Consider the following 20,000-nt stretch of genomic DNA (forward strand, 5'->3'; position numbering starts at 1 on the left):
TCCCTGGTGGGCCGCGAGTGGCGAGAATTCGGCCTCTTCGCCCGGAGCACTGCTCAACTTTTGCGAAAATGCACTAAGTGCCAAAGCCCATTCATTTACAACGGCGTGTCCGCCAGAGGGCGCATTTCCCGCCGCGGACCGGCCGGCGGGGCTCGTCGGAGAGCGTGTCCACCTCTCGGTGGTTCCTGCCGGGCGTGGGTCGGCGTCCGCTGTAGGTAGGTGACGGGACCATAATTGGCCCGCGGACCAGCCGGCGGGGCTCTCTTGAAAGCCTACCCGCCTTCGCTGGTTCCCCGGTCGGCCACGAGTAGCGAGAATTCGGCCTCTTCGCCCGGAGCGCGGCTCAACTTATTCGAAAATGCACTAAGTGCCAAAGCCCATTCATTTACAACGGCGTGTCCGCCAGAGGGCGCATTTCCCGCCGCGGACCGGCCGGCGGGGCTCGTCGGAGAGCGTGTCCGCCTCTCGGTGGTCCTTGCCGGGCGTGGGTCGGCGTCCGCTGTCGGTACTTTACGGGACCACGTTCGGCCCGCGGACCAGCCGGCGGGGCTCTCTTGAAAGCTTACCCGCCTTCGCTGGTTCCCCGGTCGGCCGCGAGTAGCGAGAATTCGGCCTCTTCGCCCGGAGCGCGGCTCAACTTTTGCGAAAATGCACTAAGTGCCAAAGCCCATTCATTTACAACGGCGTGTCCGCCAGAGGGCGCATTTCCCGCCGCGGACCGGCCGGCGGGGCTCGTCGGAGAGCGTGTCCGCCTCTGGGTGGTCCTTGCCGGGCGTGGATCGGCGTCCGCTGTCGGTAGGTGACGGGACCACGTTCGGCCCGCGGACCAGCCGGCGGGGCTCCATAGAAAGCTTACCCGCCTTCGCTGGTTCCCCGGTCGGCCACTAGTAGCGAGAATTCGGCCTCTTCACCTGGAGCCCGGAGCGACTTTTGCCAAATTTTTTCTAAGTGCCAAGGGCTCTCGCGCCGCGATGCGTCCGCCTCTGCTGGTTCCCCGGTCGGCCACGAGTGGCGAGAATTCGGCCTCTTCACCTGGAGCGCGGAGCGACTTTTGCCCAATTTTTTCGAAGTGCCAAGGGCTCTTGCGCCGTGATGCGTCCGCCTCTGCTGGTTCCCCGGTCGGCCACGAGTAGCGAGAATTCGGCCTCTTCACCTGGAGCGCGGCTCGACTTTTGCCAATTTTTTTCTAAGTGCCAAGGGCTCTTGCGCCGTGATGCGTCCGCCTCTGCTGGTTCCCCGGTCGGCCGCGAGTGGCGAGAATTCGGCCTCTTCACCCGGAGCCCGGGCCGACTTCCGCCGATATGATCACATCATGATCCTATAGCAAGTGTCGTATAACATGATGTACAAAATAAATATATAAATATTAACATCACCTATAAACATTAAATATATAAATATTAACATCACCTATGAACTTGATGAATACAATGTTTATAACCGAATGCTCATTTTATATTATTTGGCTGTAAATGCGATCATATGTAGTATATATCATGTATTTATCCACGAACCGTTAAAGAGATGTCAAGTGAGGCTACCTTAAGAGAGTCATAGTTACTCCCGCCGTTTACCCGCGTCTGTGCGAGAGGCGGTGTAATTTCTCTCCGTGTCCGCTGGAGGGAGGTATTTCCCCGTTACGACCTCCGGGAAGATCACCGGGACGCGGAGAACGCTTAGCCGGGGCTCTGGAAGCCTCGTTCGGCTTAGAAAGTGAGGTGGAAAGCACTCGGGGAACCGGCTGGGGGTGCTGGGGAAGTTCAGCGGGCCGCGTAAAACGTTTAGCCGGGGCTCTGGAAGCCTTCTCGGGCGTCAAGAGTGAGGAGGAAAGCACCCGTGGAACCGGCTGGAGGTGCTGTGGAAGTTCAGCGGGCCGCGTAAAACGCTTAGCCGGGGCTCTGGAAGCCTCGTTCGGCTTATAAAGTGAGGAGGAAAGCACCCGTGGAACCGGCTGGAGGTGCTGTGGAAGTTCAGCGGGCCGCGTAAAACGCTTAGCCGAGGCTCTGGAAGCCTCGTTCGGCTTAAAGAGTGAGGAGTGAAGCACCCGGAGAACCGGCTGGAAGTGCTGTGGAGGCTCGGCGGGCCGCGTAAAACGCTCAGCCGGGGCTCTGGAAGCCTCCTCGGGGGTCAAGAGTTAGGAGAAAAAGCACCCCCGAGAACCGGCCGGGTCCTCCACGAACCGTGAAAAAGATGTCGAGTGCCGCTACCTTAAGAGAGTCATAGTTACTCCCGCCGTTTGGCCGAAGGTGTATTTACTCGCCGTGTCCGCTGGAGGGAGGTATTTCCCCGCTCCAACGTCACCGGCGGCTTCCGAACGTCTCCCCGAGCGCTCGGAAGTCCGCGCGTGGGGGAGAAGCGGGCCGTGCGAGGTACCGGGTGGAGCTGGACCGTCACCGGGTCCGCTCGTCGTGCGCACCGGCCGCTGGAAGTCGAATAAAGCTCCGCGATCTCATCCGCGGAGCTTGTAAAGTGCAGATCCGCTGGGCTGGAGCTATTTTGGGCCACTTGGCGCGCGCGCACGGCCTCCCGGAGGTGCCGGGTGGAGTGCGCGAGCGCACCGGCCGCTGGAAGTCGCATAAAGCTCCGCGATCTCATCCGCGGTGCTTGTAAACAGCCGATCCGGTCGGCTAGGAGCTATTTTCGGCCACTTGCGCATGCGCACGGCCTCCCGGAGGTTCCGGGCGGCGTGCGAAAGCGCACGGGCCGCTGGAAGTCGAATAATGCTCCGCGATCTCATCCGCGGTGCTTGTAAAGTGCAGATCCGGTCGTCTTGGAGCTATTTTCGGCCACTTGCGCGCGCGCACGGCCTCCCGGAGGTTCCGGGCGGCGTGCGTAAGCGCACGGGCCGCTGGAAGTCGAATAATGCTCCGCGATCTCATCCGCGGTGCTTACAACTAGCCGATCCGGTCGGCCTGGAGCTATTTTCGGCCACTTGGCCCGCGCGCACGGCCTCCCGGCTGTCCCGGTGGTCCCGCTCGCCTCCGCGGACGGTTAAAAAAATCTCAAGTGAGCCTACCTTAAGAGAGTGACAGTTACTCCCGCCGTTTGGCCGCTCAGAGTGCCATCGGACGCGCAGCAACGCGAGTGTGCGCTAAGTGCGAGAGGTGGCGTATTTACCCGCCGTGTCCGCTAGAGGGAGGTATTTCCCCGTTACAAGCTCCGGGAAGATCAGCGGGACGCGGAGAACGCTTAGCCGGGGCTCTGGAAGCCTCCTCGGGCGTCAATAGTTGGGAAGAAAGCACCCCGAGGACCGGCCGGAGCTCCTCCGGACGCTCGGCGGGCCGCGGAAAACGCTTAGCCGGGGCTCTGGAAGCCTCCTCGGGCGTCATGAGTGAGGAGGGAAGCACCCGTGGAACCGGCTGGAGGTGCTGTGGAAGCTCAGCGGGCCGCGTAAAACGCTTAGCCGGGGCTCTGGAAGCCTCCTCGGGGGTCGAGAGTTAGGAGGAAAGCCCCATGAGAACCGGCTGGAGGTGCGGTGGAAGCTCAGCGGGCCGCGTAAAACGCTTAGCCGGGGCTCTGGAAGCCTCCTCGGGCGTCATGAGTGAGGAGGGAAGCACCCGTGGAACCGGCTGGAGGTGCTGTGGAAGCTCAGCGGGCCGCGTAAAACGCTTAGCCGGGGCTCTGGAAGCCTCCTCGGGGGTCGAGAGTTAGGAGAAAAAGCACCCCCGAGAACCGGCCGGGTCGTCCACGAACCGCGAAAAAGATGTCGAGTGCCGCTACCTTAAGAGAGTCATAGTTACTCCCGCCGTTTGGCCGAAGGTGTATTTACTCGCCGTGTCCGCTGGAGGGAGGTATTTCCCCGCTCCAACGTCACCGGCGGCTTCCGAACGTCTCCCCGAGCGCTCGGAAGTCCGCGCGGGGGGGAGAAGCGGGCCGTGCGAGGTACCGGGTGGAGCTGGACCGTCACCGGGTCCGCTCGTCGTGCGCGCCGGCCGCTGGAAGTCGAAAAAAGCTCCGCGATCTCATCCGCGGAGTGCAGATCCGCTGGGCTGGAGCTATTTTGGGCCACTTGGCGCGCGCGCACGGCCTCCCGGAGGTGCCGGGTGGAGTGCGCGAGCGCACCGGCCGCTGGAAGTCGGATAAAGCTCCTTGATCTCATCCGCGGTGCTTGTAAACAGCCGATCCGCTGGGCTGGAGCTATTTTGGGCCACTTGCGCATGCGCACGGCCTCCCGGAGGTGCCGGGTGGAGTGCGCGAGCGCACCGGCCGCTGGAAGTCGGATAAAGCTCCGCGATCTCATCCGCGGAGCTTGTAAAGTGCAGATCCGGTCGGCTAGGAGCTATTTTCGGCCACTTGCGCATGCGCACGGCCTCCCGGAGGTTCCGGGCGGCGTGCGTAAGCGCACCGGCCGCTGGAAGTCGAATAATGCTCCGCGATCTCATCCGCGGAGCTTGTAAAGTGCAGATCCGCTGGGCTGGAGCTATTTTCGGCCACTTGGCCCGCGCGCACGGCCTCCCGGCTGTCCCGGTGGTCCCGGTCGCCTCCGCGGACGGTTAAAAAAAATCTCAGGTGAGCCTACCTTAAGAGAGTGACAGTTACTCCCGCCGTTTGGCCGCTCAAAGTGCCACCGGACGCGCAGCAACGCGAGTGTGCGCTAAGTGCGAGAGCTGGCGTATTTACCCGCCGTGTCCGCTAGAGGGAGGTATTTCCCCGTTACAAGCTCCGGGAAGATCAGCGGGACGCGGAGAACGCTTAGCCGGGGCTCTGGAAGCCTCGGGCGGCTTAGAAAGTGAGGCGGAAAGCACTCGGGGAACCGGCTGGAGGTGCTCTGGAAGTTCAGCGGGCCGCGCAAAACGCTTAGCCGGGGCTGTGGAAGCCTCCTTCGGCTTAGAAAATGAGGCGGAAAGCCTCATGAGAACCGGCTGGAGGTGCGGTGGGAGCTCAGCGGGCCGCGTAAAACGCTTAGCCGAGGCTCTGGAAGCCTCCTCGGGCGTCAAGAGTGAGGAGGAAAGCACCCGGAGAATGACATTTTGATATGATTTGACTATAAATGCGATCATATGTAGTATATATCATATATTTATCCACGAACCGTTCAAAAAAATCTCAAGTGAGCCTACCTTAAGAGAGTGACAGTTACTCCCGCATTTTGGCTACTCAAAGTGCCATCAGACGCGCAGCAACGCGAGTGTGCGCTAAGTGCGAGAGCTGGCGTATTTACCCGCCGTGTCCGCTAGAGGGAGGTAATTCCCCGTTACGACCTCCGGGAAGATCACCGGGACGCGGAGAACGCTTTGCCGGGGCTCTGGAAGCCTCGGGCGGCTTAGAAAGTGAGGAGGAAAGCAGCCGGGGAACCGGCTGGAGGTGCTCTGGAAGTTCAGCGGGCCGCGCAAAACGTTTAGCCGGGGCTCTGGAAGCCTCGGGCGGCTTATTAAGTGAGGAGGAAAGCAGCCGTGGAACCGGCTGGAGGTGCTCTGGAAGCTCAGCGGGCCGCGTAAAACGCTTAGCCGGAGTGCTGGAAGCCTCCTCGGGCGTCAAGAATGAGGAGGAAAGCACCCGTGGAACCGGCTGGAGGTGCTCCGGAAGCTCAGCGGGCCGCGTAAAACGCTTAGCCGGGGCTCTGGAAGCCTCGTTCGGCTTAAACAGTGAGGATGGGAGCACCCGGAGATCCGGCTGGAGGTGCTGTGGAAGCTCAGCGGGCCGCGTAAAACGCTTAGCCGGTGCTCTGGAAGCTCAGCGGGCCGCGTAAAACGTTTAGCCGGGGTGCTGGAAGCCTGGGTCGACTTATAGAGTGAGGAGGAAAGCAGCCGGAGAACCGGCTGGAAGTGCTGTGGAGGCTCGGCGGGCCGCGTAAAATGCTTAACCGGGGCTCTGGAAGCCTCGTTCGGCTGGGAGAGTGAGGAGGAAAGCACCATGAGGACCGGCTGGAGGTCTTCTGGAAGCACAGCGGGCCGTGGAGAACGCTTAGAAGTGCTGGAAGTCGAGTAAGGCTCAGCCATCTCGTCCAAGGTGCTTATAAAGTGCATGTCCGCTCGGCTGGAGGTATTTCCGGCCACCCGGCGCGTGTGCACGGCCTCTGGGTGGCTCCGGGCCGGCTAGAATTCCGGACCGCGATCGCTAACTCGCGGGACCCTAAATGGCCCGCGGACCAGCCGGCGGGACGTCGGTGACCACCCATCCGCCTCGCGGTGGTCCCCGGCCGGCTAGAATTCCGGACCGCGATCGCTAATTCGCGGGACCCTAAATGGCCCGCGGACCAGCCGGCGGGACCTCGGTGACCACCCATCCGCCTCGCGGTGGTCCCTGGCCGGCTAGAATTCCGGACCGCGATCGCAAACTCGCGGGACCCTAAATGGCCCGCGGACCAGCCGGCGGGACCTCGGTGACCACCCATCCGCCTCGCGGTGGTCCCTGGCCGGCTAGAATTCCGGACCGCGATCGGTAATTCGCGGGACCCTAAATGGCCCGCGGACCATCCGGCGGGACCTCGGTGACCACCCATCCGCCTCGCGGTGGTCCCTGGCCGGCTAGAATTCCGGACCGCGATCGCTAATTCGCGGGACCCTAAATGGCCCGCGGACCAGCCGGCGGGACCTCGGTGAAGACCCATCCGCCTCGCGGTGGTCCCCGGCCGGGTAGAATTCCGGACCGCGATCGGTACCTCGCGGGACCCTAAATGGCCCGCGGACCAGCCGGCGGGACCTCGGTGAAGACCCATCCGCCTCGCGGTGGTCCCCGGCCGGGTAGAATTCCGGACCGCGATCGGTACCTCGCGGGACCCTAAATGGCCCGCGGACCAGCCGGCGGGACCTCGGTGAAGACCCATCCGCCTCGCGGTGGTCCCCGGCCGGCTAGAATTCCGGGCCGCGATCGGTAACTCGCGGGACCCTAAATGGCCCGCGGACCAGCCGGCGGGACCTCGGTGAAGACCCATCCGCCTCGCGGTGGTCCCCGGCCGGCTAGAATTCCGGACCGCGATCGGTAACTCGCGGGACCCTAAATGGCCCGCGGACCAGCCGGCGGGACCTCGGTGACCACCCATCCGCCTTGCGGTGGTCCCTGGCCGGCTAGAATTCCGGACCGCGATCGGTAACTCGCGGGACCCTAAATGGCCCGCGGACCAGCCGGCGGGACCTCGGTGACCACCCATCCGCCTTCGCTGGTTCCCAAGTCGGCTAGAATTCCGGACCGCGATCGCTAACTCGCGGGACCCTAAATGGCCCGCGGACCAGCCGGCGGGACCCACTTGACTTCCTATCCGCCTTCGCTGGTTCCCAAGTCGGCTAGAATTCCGGGCCGCGACCGGTAACTCGCGGGACCCTAAATGGCCCGCGGACCAGCCGGCGGGACCTCGGTGACCACCCATCCGCCTTCGCTGGTTCCCAAGTCGGCTAGAATTCCGGACCGCGATCGCTAACTCGCGGGACCGCAATTGGCCCGCGGACCAGCCGGCGGGACCCACTTGACTTCCCATCCGCCTTCGCTGGTTCCCAAGTCGGCTAGAATTCCGGACCGCGATCGCTAACTCGCGGGACCCTAAATGGCCCGCGGACCAGCCAGCGGGACCCGCTTGACTTCCTATCCGCCTTCGCTGGTTCCCAAGTCGGCTAGAATTCCGGACCGCGATCGCTAACTCGCGGGACCGCAATTGGCCCGCGGACCAGCCGGCGGGACCCGCTCCACTTCCTATCCGCCTTCGCTGGTTCCCAAGTCGGCTAGAATTCCGGACCGCGATCGCTAACTCGCGGGACCCTAAATGGCCCGCGGACCAGCCAGCGGGACCCGCTTGACTTCCTATCCGCCTTCGCTGGTTCCCAAGTCGGCTAGAATTCCGGACCGCGATCGCTAACTCGCGGGACCGCAATTGGCCCGCGGACCAGCCGGCGGGACCCGCTCCACTTCCTATCCGCATTCGCTGGTTCCCAAGTCGGCCACAAATTACGATTATTCGGCCTCTCGCTCTGGAAGTGCCATCGGCACTTGCTCGGAAAAGTGTCCGCCTCTTCTGGTTCCCTAGGTCGGCCGCCAAAAGCGAAAAATCGGCCTCTACCCCGTTTGGGTACCAGGGGTAGGGTGCAGTACCAACTTTGGTCTTCAGGTGCGCCAGAGCGCGATGGTTGGTCCCACTAGTCAGCGTACTCATCGACGGTTTACTCCCCTTTCGCAAAATATAGTGGGCACGTATGTGCAGGACTGTTTATTTTTATTTTGAAAAATTTTCTAAGTGCCAGCGGACGCTGGCACACGACGTGTCCGAGCCACGATGGTGCCCAGGCCGGACAGCGACGGCGAAAAAGCCGATTCTGGAAGTTTCGAATATGCCAACGGCAAAAGCGGCGCGATGTGTCCGCCTCGGCTGGTTCTCCGGTCGGCCAGAAAAAGTGAAAATTCGGCCTCTCGCTCTGGAGGTCCGACGAACTTTGGCGAATATTTTCTAAGTGCCAACGGGTGTTACACCGTAATGTGTCCGACGCGGCTGGTTCCTCCGGTCGGCCAGAAAAAGTGAAAATTCGGCCTCTTGCTCTGGAGGTCCGACGAACTTTGGCGAATATTTTCTAAGTGCCAACGGGTGTTACACCGTAATGTGTCCGACTCGGCTGGTTCCTCCGGTCGGCCCGAACGAGCGAAAATTCGGCCTCTTCGCCTGGAAGTCCGGCCGACTTGGGCGAATATTTTCTAAGTGCCAACGGGTGTTCGGCCGTAATGTGTCCGACTCGGCTGGTTCCCCGAGTCGGCCCGAAGGAGCGAAAATTCGGCCTCTTCGCCTGGAGGTCCAACGAACTTTGGCGAATATTTTCTAAGTGCCAACGGGTGTTACACCGTAATGTGTCCGACTCGGCTGGTTCCTCCGGTCGGCCCGAACGAGCGAAAATTCGGCCTCTTGCTCTGGAAGATCTGCCAACTTGAGCGAATATTTTCTAAGTGCCAACGGGTGTTCGGCCGTAACGTGTCCGACTCGGCTGGTTCCCCGAGTCGGCCCGAACGAGTGAAAATTCGGCCTCTTGCTCTGGAAGTCCTGCCAACTTGAGCGAATATTTTCAAAGTGCCAACGGCTGTTCGGCCGTAACGTGTCCGACTCGGCTGGTTCCCCGAGTCGGCCCGAACGAGTGAAAATTCGGCCTCTTGCTCTGGAAGTCCTGCCAACTTGAGCGAATATTTTCAAAGTGCCAACGGCTGTTCGGCCGTAACGTGTCCGACTCGGCTGGTTCCCCGAGTCGGCCCGAACGAGCGAAAATTCGGCCTCTTGCTCTGGAAGTCCTGCCAACTTGAGCGAATATTTTCTAAGTGCCATCGGGTCTTGCCCGGAAAAGTGTCCGACTCGGCTGGTTCCCCGAGTCGGCCCGAACGAGCGAAAATTCGGCCTCTCGCTCTGGAAGTCCCGCCAACTTGAGCGAATATTTTCTAAGTGCCATCGGGTCTTGCCCGGAAAAGTGTCCGACTCGGCTGGTTCCCCGAGTCGGCCCGAACGAGCGAAAATTCGGCCTCTTGCTCTGGAAGTCCTGCCAACTTGAGCGAATATTTTCTAAGTGCCATCGGGGCTTGCCCGGAAAAGTGTCCGACTCGGCTGGTTCCCCGAGTCGGCCCGAACGAGCGAAAATTCGGCCTCTTGCTCTGGAAGTCCGACGAACTTTGGCGAATATTTTCTAAGTGCCAACGGTGTGTTCGGCCGTAACGTGTCCGACTCGGCTGGTTCCCCGAGTCGGCCCGAACGAGTGAAAATTCGGCCTCTTGCTCTGGAAGTCCTGCCAACTTGAGCGAATATTTTCTAAGTGCCATCGGGTCTTGCCCGGAAAAGTGTCCGACTCGGCTGGTTCCCCGAGTCGGCCCGAACGAGCGAAAATTCGGCCTCTTCGCCTGGAAGTCCTGCCAACTTGAGCGAATATTTTCTAAGTGCCATCGGGTCTTGCCCGGAAAAGTGTCCGACTCGGCTGGTTCCCCGAGTCGGCCCGAACGAGCGAAAATTCGGCCTCTTGCTCTGGAAGTCCTGCCAACTTGAGCGAATATTTTCTAAGTGCCATCGGGTCTTGCCCGGAAAAGTGTCCGACTCGGCTGGTTCCCCGAGTCGGCCCGAACGAGCGAAAATTCGGCCTCTTGCTCTGGAAGTCCTGCCAACTTGAGCGAATATTTTCTAAGTGCCATCGGGGCTTGCCCGGAAAAGTGTCCGACTCGGCTGGTTCCCCGAGTCGGCCCGAACGAGCGAAAATTCGGCCTCTTGCTCTGGAAGTCCGACGAACTTTGGCGAATATTTTCTAAGTGCCAACGGGTGTTCGGCCGTAACGTGTCCGACTCGGCTGGTTCCCCGAGTCGGCCCGAACGAGTGAAAATTCGGCCTCTTGCTCTGGAAGTCCTGCCAACTTGAGCGAATATTTTCTAAGTGCCATCGGGTCTTGCCCGGAAAAGTGTCCGACTCGGCTGGTTCCCCGAGTCGGCCCGAACGAGCGAAAATTCGGCCTCTTGCTCTGGAAGTCCTGCCAACTTGAGCGAATATTTTCTAAGTGCCATCGGGTCTTGCCCGGAAAAGTGTCCGACTCGGCTGGTTCCCCGAGTCGGCCCGAACGAGCGAAAATTCGGCCTCTTGCTCTGGAAGTCCTGCCAACTTGAGCGAATATTTTCTAAGTGCCATCGGCTCTTGCCCGGAAAAGTGTCCGACCCGTCCGGTTCCCTAGTTCGGCCACATAATGTGAAAATTCGGCCTCTTGCTCTGGAAGTCCTGCCAACTTGAGCGAATATTTTCTAAGTGCCATCGGGTCTTGCCCGGAAAAGTGTCCGACTCGGCTGGTTCCCCGAGTCGGCCCGAACGAGCGAAAATTCGGCCTCTTGCTCTGGAAGTCCTGCCAACTTGAGCGAATATTTTCTAAGTGCCATCGGGTCTTGCCCGGAAAAGTGTCCGACTCGGCTGGTTCCCCGAGTCGGCCACGGAATGTGAAAATTCGGCCTCTTGCTCTGGAAGTCCTGCCAACTTGAGCGAATATTTTCTAAGTGCCATCGGGTCTTGCCCGGAAAAGTGTCCGACTCGGCTGGTTCCCCGAGTCGGCCCGAACGAGCGAAAATTCGGCCTCTTGCTCTGGAAGTCCTGCCAACTTGAGCGAATATTTTCTAAGTGCCATCGGGTCTTGCCCGGAAAAGTGTCCGACTCGGCCGGTTCCCTAGTTCGGCCACATAATGTGAAAATTCGGCCTCTTGCTCTGGAAGTCCTGCCAACTTGAGCGAATATTTTCTAAGTGCCATCGGGTCTTGCCCGGAAAAGTGTCCGACTCGGCTGGTTCCCCGAGTCGGCCCGAACGAGCGAAAATTCGGCCTCTTGCTCTGGAAGTCCTGCCAACTTGAGCGAATATTTTCTAAGTGCCATCGGGTCTTGCCCGGAAAAGTGTCCGACTCGGCTGGTTCCCCGAGTCGGCCCGAACGAGCGAAAATTCGGCCTCTTGCTCTGGAAGTCCTGCCAACTTGAGCGAATATTTTCTAAGTGCCATCGGGTCTTGCCCGGAAAAGTGTCCGACTCGGCTGGTTCCCTAGTTCGGCCACATAATGTGAAAATTCGGCCTCTTGCTCTGGAAGTCCTGCCAACTTGAGCGAATATTTTCTAAGTGCCATCGGGTCTTGCCCGGAAAAGTGTCCGACTCGGCTGGTTCCCCGAGTCGTCCCGAACGAGCGAAAATTCGGCCTCTCGCTCTGGAAGTCCTGCCAACTTGAGCGAATATTTTCTAAGTGCCATCGGGTCTTGCCCGGAAAAGTGTCCGACTCGGCTGGTTCCCCGAGTCGGCCCGAACGAGCGAAAATTCGGCCTCTTCGCCTGGAAGTCCTGCCAACTTGAGCGAATATTTTCTAAGTGCCATCGGGTCTTGCCCGGAAAAGTGTCCGACTCGGCTGGTTCCCCGAGTCGGCCCGAACGAGCGAAAATTCGGCCTCTTGCTCTGGAAGTCCTGCCAACTTGAGCGAATATTTTCTAAGTGCCATCGGGTCTTGCCCGGAAAAGTGTCCGACTCGGCTGGTTCCCCGAGTCGTCCCGAACGAGCGAAAATTCGGCCTCTCGCTCTGGAAGTCCTGCCAACTTGAGCGAATATTTTCTAAGTGCCATCGGGTCTTGCCCGGAAAAGTGTCCGACTCGGCTGGTTCCCCGAGTCGGCCCGAACGAGCGAAAATTCGGCCTCTTCGCCTGGAAGTCCTGCCAACTTGAGCGAATATTTTCTAAGTGCCATCGGGTCTTGCCCGGAAAAGTGTCCGACTCGGCTGGTTCCCCGAGTCGGCCCGAACGAGCGAAAATTCGGCCTCTTGCTCTGGAAGTCCTGCCAACTTGAGCGAATATTTTCTAAGTGCCATCGGGTCTTGCCCGGAAAAGTGTCCGACTCGGCTGGTTCCCCGAGTCGGCCCGAACGAGCGAAAATTCGGCCTCTTGCTCTGGAAGTCCTGCCAACTTGAGCGAATATTTTCTAAGTGCCATCGGGTCTTGCCCGGAAAAGTGTCCGACTCGGCTGGTTCCCCGAGTCGGCCCGAACGAGCGAAAATTCGGCCTCTTGCTCTGGAAGTCCTGCCAACTTGAGCGAATATTTTCTAAGTGCCATCGGCTCTTGCCCGGAAAAGTGTCCGACCCGTCCGGTTCCCTAGTTCGGCCACATAATGTGAAAATTCGGCCTCTTGCTCTGGAAGTCCTGCCAACTTGAGCGAATATTTTCTAAGTGCCATCGGGTCTTGCCCGGAAAAGTGTCCGACTCGTCTGGTTCCCCGAGTCGGCCCGAACGAGCGAAAATTCGGCCTCTTGCTCTGGAAGTCCTGCCAACTTGAGCGAATATTTTCTAAGTGCCATCGGGTCTTGCCCGGAAAAGTGTCCGACTCGGCTGGTTCCCTAGTTCGGCCACATAATGTGAAAATTCGGCCTCTTGCTCTGGAAGTCCTGCCAACTTGAGCGAATATTTTCTAAGTGCCATCGGGTCTTGCCCGGAAAAGTGTCCGACTCGGCTGGTTCCCCGAGTCGGCCCGAACGAGCGAAAATTCGGCCTCTTGCTCTGGAAGTCCTGCCAACTTGAGCGAATATTTTCTAAGTGCCATCGGGTCTTGCCCGGAAAAGTGTCCGACTCGGCTGGTTCCCCGAGTCGGCCAGAAAAAGTGAAAATTCAGCCTCTTCGCCTGGAAGTCCTGCCAACTTGAGCGAATATTTTCTAAGTGCCATCGGGTCTTGCCCGGAAAAGTGTCCGACTCGGCTGGTTCCCCGAGTCGGCCCGAACGAGCGAAAATTCGGCCTCTTGCTCTGGAAGTCCTGCCAACTTGAGCGAATATTTTCTAAGTGCCATCGGGTCTTGCCCGGAAAAGTGTCCGACTCGGCTGGTTCCCCGAGTCGGCCAGAAAAAGTGAAAATTCAGCCTCTTCGCCTGGAAGTCCTGCCAACTTGAGCGAATATTTTCTAAGTGCCATCGGGTCTTGCCCGGAAAAGTGTCCGACTCGGCTGGTTCCCCGAGTCGGCCAGAACGAGCGAAAATTCGGCCTCTTGCTCTGGAAGTCCTGCCAACTTGAGCGAATATTTTCTAAGTGCCATCGGGTCTCTCCCGGAAAAGTGTCCGCCTCGTCCGGTTCCCTAGTTCGGCCACGGAATGTGAAAATTCGGCCTCTTGCTCTGGAAGTCCTGCCAACTTGAGCGAATATTTTCTAAGTGCCATCGGGTCTTGCCCGGAAAAGTGTCCGACTCGGCTGGTTCCCTAGTTCGGCCACATAATGTGAAAATTCGGCCTCTTGCTCTGGAAGTCCTGCCAACTTGAGCGAATATTTTCTAAGTGCCATCGGGTCTTGCCCGGAAAAGTGTCCGACTCGGCTGGTTCCCCGAGTCGGCCAGAAAAAGTGAAAATTCGGCCTCTTCGCCTGGAAGTCCTGCCAACTTGAGCGAATATTTTCTAAGTGCCATCGGGTCTTGCCCGGAAAAGTGTCCGACTCGGCTGGTTCCCCGAGTCGGCCAGAAAAAGTGAAAATTCGGCCTCTTGCTCTGGAAGTCCTGCCAACTTGAGCGAATATTTTCTAAGTGCCATCGGGTCTCTCCCGGAAAAGTGTCCGACTCGTCCGGTTCCCTAGTTCGGCCACATAATGTGAAAATTCGGCCTCTTGCTCTGGAAGTCCTGCCAACTTGAGCGAATATTTTCTAAGTGCCATCGGGTCTCTCCCGGAAAAGTGTCCGACTCGGCCGGTTCCCTAGTTCGGCCACATAATGTGAAAATTCGGCCTCTTGCTCTGGAAGTCCTGCCAACTTGAGCGAATATTTTCTAAGTGCCATCGGGTCTCTCCCGGAAAAGTGTCCGCCTCGTCCGGTTCCCTAGTTCGGCCACATAATGTGAAAATTCGGCCTCTTGCTCTGGAAGTCCGACGAACTTTGGCGAATATTTTCTAAGTGCCATCGGGTCTCTCCCGGAAAAGTGTCCGCCTCGTCCGGTTCCCTAGTTCGGCCACGGAATGTAATAATTCGGCCTCTCTGAGGTACCAGGGGAACGCATTTAGGTACCAGGGGTAGTCGCTGAGGTACCAGGGGTATGCATTTAGGTACCAGGGGAGACCACTACGGTCTGTTGGTCCCCCTAGTTAGTGTACTCATCGGTTTACTCCCCTTTCGCAAAATATAGTCGGCACGTATGTGCAGGACTGTTTATTTTTATTTTGAAAAATGTTCTAAGTGCCAACGGAAGCTGGCACACGAACTGTCCGAGCCACGATGGTGCCCAGGCCGGACAGCGACGGCGAAAAAGCCGATGTGTGTTTGATGGAAGTTTCGAATATTTTCAAAGTGCCAACGGCACTTGCGGGGTGATGTGTCCGCCTCGTCTGGTTCCCCAGGTCGGCCAGAAAAAGTGAAAATTCGGCCTCTTCTCCTGGAAGTCCGGCCAAGTTTGGCGAATATTTTCTAAGTGCCAACGGCACTTGCGGGGTGATGTGTCCGCCTCGTCTGGTTCCCCAGGTCGGCCAGAACAAGTGAAAATTCGGCCTCTTCTCCTGGAAGTCTGGCCAAGTTTGGCGAATATTTTCAAAGTGCCAACGGCACTTGCGGGGTGATGTGTCCGCCTCGTCTGGTTCCCCAGGTCGGCCAGAACAAGTGAAAATTCGGCCTCTTCTCCTGGAAGTCTGGCCAAGTTTGGCGAATATTTTCAAAGTGCCAACGTCACTTGCGGGGTGATGTGTCCGCCTCGTCTGGTTCCCCAGGTCGGCCAGAACAAGTGAAAATTCGGCCTCTTCTCCTGGAAGTCTGGCCAAGTTTGGCGAATATTTTCTAAGTGCCAACGACTCAACAGCCGTAAAGTGTCCGCCTCGGCTGGTTCCCCATAACGGCCAGAACAAGTGAAAATTCGGCCTCTTCTCCTGGAAGTCTGGCCAAGTTTGGCGAATATTTTCTAAGTGCCAACGACTCAACCAGCGTAAAGTGTCCGCCTCGGCTGGTTCCCCATAACGGCCAGAACAAGTGAAAATTCGGCCTCTTCTCCTGGAAGTCTGGCCAAGTTTGGCGAATATTTTCTAAGTGCCAACGACTCAACCAGCCTAAAGTGTCCGCCTCGGCTGGTTCCCCAGGTCGGGTACCACAAGTGAAAATTCGGCCTCTTCTCCTGGAAGTCTGGCCAAGTTTGGCGAATATTTTCTGAGTGCCAACGACTCAACCAGCCTAAAGTGTCCGCCTCGGCTGGTTCCCCATAACGGCCACCAAAAGTGAAAATTCGGCCTCTTCTCCTGGAAGTCAAGCCAAGTTTGGCAAATATTTTCTAAGTGCCAACGACTCAACCAGCGCAAAGTGTCCGCCTCGGCTGGTTCCCCATAACGGCCATGAAAAGTGAAAATTCGGCCTCTTCTCCTGGAAGTCAAGCCAAGTTTGGCAAATATTTTCTAAGTGCCAACGACTCAACCAGCGTAAAGTGTCCGCCTCGGCTGGTTCCCCAGGTCGGCCACCAAAAGTGAAAATTCGGCCTCTTCTCCTGGAAGTCTTGCCAAGTTTGGCGAATATTTTCTAAGTGCCAACGACTCAACCAGCGTAAAGTGTCCGCCTCGGCTGGTTCCCCAGGTCGGCCACCAAAAGTGAAAATTCGGCCTCTTCTCCTGGAAGTCAAGCCAAGTTTGGCAAATATTTTCTAAGTGCCAACGACTCAACCAGCGTAAAGTGTCCGCCTCGGCTGGTTCCCCAGGTCGGTCACCAAAAGTGAAAATTCGGCCTCTTCTCCTGGAAGTCTGGCCAAGTTTGGCGAATATTTTCTGAGTGCCAACGACTCAACCAGCCTAAAGTGTCCGCCTCGGCTGGTTCCCCATAACGGCCACCAAAAGTGAAAATTCGGCCTCTTCTCCTGGAAGTCAAGCCAAGTTTGGCAAATATTTTCTAAGTGCCAACGACTCAACCAGCGCAAAGTGTCCGCCTCGGCTGGTTCCCCATAACGGCCATGAAAAGTGAAAATTCGGCCTCTTCTCCTGGAAGTCAAGCCAAGTTTGGCAAATATTTTCTAAGTGCCAACGACTCAACCAGCGTAAAGTGTCCGCCTCGGCTGGTTCCCCAGGTCGGCCACCAAAAGTGAAAATTCGGCCTCTTCTCCTGGAAGTCTTGCCAAGTTTGGCGAATATTTTCTAAGTGCCAACGACTCAACCAGCGTAAAGTGTCCGCCTCGGCTGGTTCCCCAGGTCGGCCACCAAAAGTGAAAATTCGGCCTCTTCTCCTGGAAGTCAAGCCAAGTTTGGCAAATATTTTCTAAGTGCCAACGACTCAACCAGCGTAAAGTGTCCGCCTCGGCTGGTTCCCCAGGTCGGTCACCAAAAGTGAAAATTCGGCCTCTTCTCCTGGAAGTCAAGCCAAGTTTGGCAGATATTTTCTAAGTGCCAACGACTCAACCAGCGTAAAGTGTCCGCCTCGGCTGGTTCCCCAGGTCGGCCACCAAAAGTGAAAATTCGGCCTCTTCTCCTGGAAGTCAAGCCAAGTTTGGCAAATATTTTCTAAGTGCCAACGACTCAACCAGCGTAAAGTGTCCGCCTCGGCTGGTTCCCCATAACGGCCACCAAAAGTGAAAATTCGGCCTCTTCTCCTGGAAGTCAAGCCATGTTTGGCAAATATTTTCTAAGTGCCAACGGCTCTTGAGCCGAAAAGTGTCCGCCTCGGCTGGTTCCCCATAACGGCCACCAAAAGTGAAAATTCGGCCTCTTCTCCTGGAAGTCAAGCCAAGTTTGGCAAATATTTTCTAAGTGCCAACGGCTCTTGAGCCGAAAAGTGTCCGCCTCGGCTGGTTCCCCAGGTCGGCCACCAAAAGTGAAAATTCGGCCTCTTCTCCTGGAAGTCAAGCCAAGTTTGGCAAATATTTTCTAAGTGCCAACGGCTCTTGAGCCGAAAAGTGTCCGCCTCGGCTGGTTCCCGCGGTCGGCCTTCAAAAGCGAAAATTCGGCCTCTTCCCCTGGTAGCCCTGCCAACTTGTGCGAATTTTTTCTAAGTGCCAACGGCTCTTGAGCCGAAAAGTGTCCGCCTCGGCTGGTTCCCTCGGTCGGCCCCAAAAAGCGAAAATTCGGCCTCTCCCTCTTTAGGTACCAGGGGCTGGGGTACCAGGGGGAGGGTGCAGTACCAACTTTGGTCTTCAGGTGCGCCAGAGTACGCTAAATGGTCCCCCTAGTCAGCGTACTCATCAACGATTTACCCCCCTTTCGCAAAATATAGTCAGAACGAGCATGGGGGGCGCATAATTTACCCCACAAAATGAAAGGGCCCGGTGCCGAGCGCTTGGTCATGGCCGCCAGCAGCGCCCCTTGCTCGGTGGGAACACAACACGCAGGGTTGCACAGCACCCTGGAAGGCACAAAGAGAGTGAAAAATTTTCTAAGTGTCACTCTTGACGAAAAATGTCTAAGTGCCTCTCTTGACGAAAAATTTCTAAGTGCCACGCTTGACGAAAAATGTCTAAGTGCCACAGCGCTCGAAAATTTCCTAAGTGCGAGCACGGCTGTGAAATATTCAAAGTACAAGGAACGCTGGCAGAATCTCTCGACGGCCGTCTGCTCCCGGCGGCCGCCGTGAAGTCTCCCCTCCCGGGGACGGCTGTCTGCTCCCGGCAGCCGTCCTTAACCCCCTCCCCACACGTTGGACGAACACCAGCCGAGGGCGAAAGGCTCGCGGTGTGGAAGGATCGTGGCCACGGCTAATCTAGCGATGCCCGCGTTGGACGGTCACACCGCACGACAGAGCGGGGCCTGCATCCGGCGCGAGGCGGCCTTCAGGCACGTGGCTCGAGACGACCTCACCCGCCCTAGCCCGGAGCGGAAAGACTTTGAAATTTTCAAAGTCCAAGGAACACTGGCAGAATGGGAGGACCGGCCGCCTCCTTAAACACAGGCCGGAGAGATGGAGCGGGATCAGCGGCCCGCGCGTTGAGCGAACACCGGCCGAGGGCGAAAGGCTCGCGGTGTGGAAGGATCGTGGCCACGGCTAATCTAGCGATGCCCGCGTCGGACGGTCACACCGCACGACAGAGCGGGGCCTGCATCCGGCGCGAGGCGGCCTTCAGGCACGTGGTTCGAGACGACCTCACCCGCCCTAGCCCGGAGCGGAAAGACTTTGAAATAGTCAAAGTCCAAGGAACACTGGCAGAATCTCTCGACGGCCGTCTGCTCCCGGCGGCCGCCGTGAAGTCTCCCCTCCCGGGGACGGCTGTCTGCTCCCGGCAGCCGTCCATAACCCCCTCCCCACACGTTGGTTGAACATCAGCCGAGGGCGAAAGGCTCGCGGTGTGGAAGGATCGTGGCCACGGCTAATCTAGCGATGCCCGCGTTGGACGGTCACACCGCACGACAGAGCGGGGCCTGCATCCGGCGCGAGGCGGCCTTCAGGCACGTGGTTCGAGACGACCTCACCCGCCCTAGCCCGGAGCGGAAAGACTTTTCAAAGTCCAAGGAACACTGGCAGAATGGGAGGACCGGCCGCCTCCTTAAACACAGGCCGGAGCGACCGAGCGGGATCAGCGGCCCGCGCGCAGGGTCTTTGAAATGTACAAAGTCCTAGGGACAATGGCAGAATCGCTCGACGGCCGTCTGCTCCCGGCGGCCGCGGTGAAGGGACTGTACACCCCACCCGGGGACGGCTGTCTGCTCCCGGCAGCCGTCCTTCCCCCCCACCCCACACGTTGACCGACACCGGCCGAGGGCGAAAGGCTCGCGGTGTGGAAGGATCGTGGCCACGGCTAATCTAGCGATGCCCGCGTTGGACGGTCACACCGCACGACAGAGCGGGGCCTGCATCCGGCGCGAGGCGGCCTTCAGGCACGTGGTTCGAGACGACCTCACCCGCCCTAGCCCGGAGCGAAAAGACTTTGAAATATTCAAAGTCCAAGGAACACTGGCAGAATGGGAGGACCGGCCGCCTCCTTAAACACAGGCCGGAGCGACCGAGCGGGATCAGCGGCCCGCGCGGAGGGTCTTTAAAATGTACAAAGTCCTAGGAACAATGGCAGAATCGCTCGACGGCCGTCTGCTCCCGGCGGCCGCGGTGGAAGGACTGTACACCCCACCCGGGGACGGCTGTCTGCTCCCGGCAGCCGTCCTTCCCCCCCACCCACACGTTGACCGACACCGGCCGAGGGCGAAAGGCTCGCGGTGTGGAAGGATCGTGGCCACGGCTAATCTAGCGATGCCCGCGTTGGACGGTCACACCGCACGACAGAGCGGGGCCGCATCTGGCGCGAGGCGGCCTTCAGGCACGTGGTTCGAGACGACCTCACCCGCCCTAGCCCGGAGCGGAAAGACTTTGAAATTTTCAAAGTCCAAGGAACACTGGCAGAATGGGAGGACCGGCCGCCTCCTTAAACACAGGCCGGGCGAAAAATATGCGAATGTTGGGCGGAAAGACTTTGAAATATTCAAAGTCCAAGGAACACTGGCAGAATGGGAGGACCGGCCGCCTCCTTAAACACAGGCCGGGCGAAAAATATGCGAATGTTGGGTCTCATCCAAGAAAGGGAGTTACCGGCCGCCTCCTTAAACACAGGCCGGGCGAAAAATATGCGAATGGTCCATCCAAGGAAGGAGGAGCGGCCGCCTCCTTAAACACAGGCCGGAGAGATGGAGCGGGATCAGCGGCCCGCGAA

Source organism: Syngnathus floridae, unplaced genomic scaffold (assembly GCF_059516105.1).
Source record: "Syngnathus floridae isolate MCC-2025c unplaced genomic scaffold, RoL_Sflo_1.0 HiC_scaffold_70, whole genome shotgun sequence".
NCBI lineage: Eukaryota > Metazoa > Chordata > Actinopteri > Syngnathiformes > Syngnathidae > Syngnathus > Syngnathus floridae.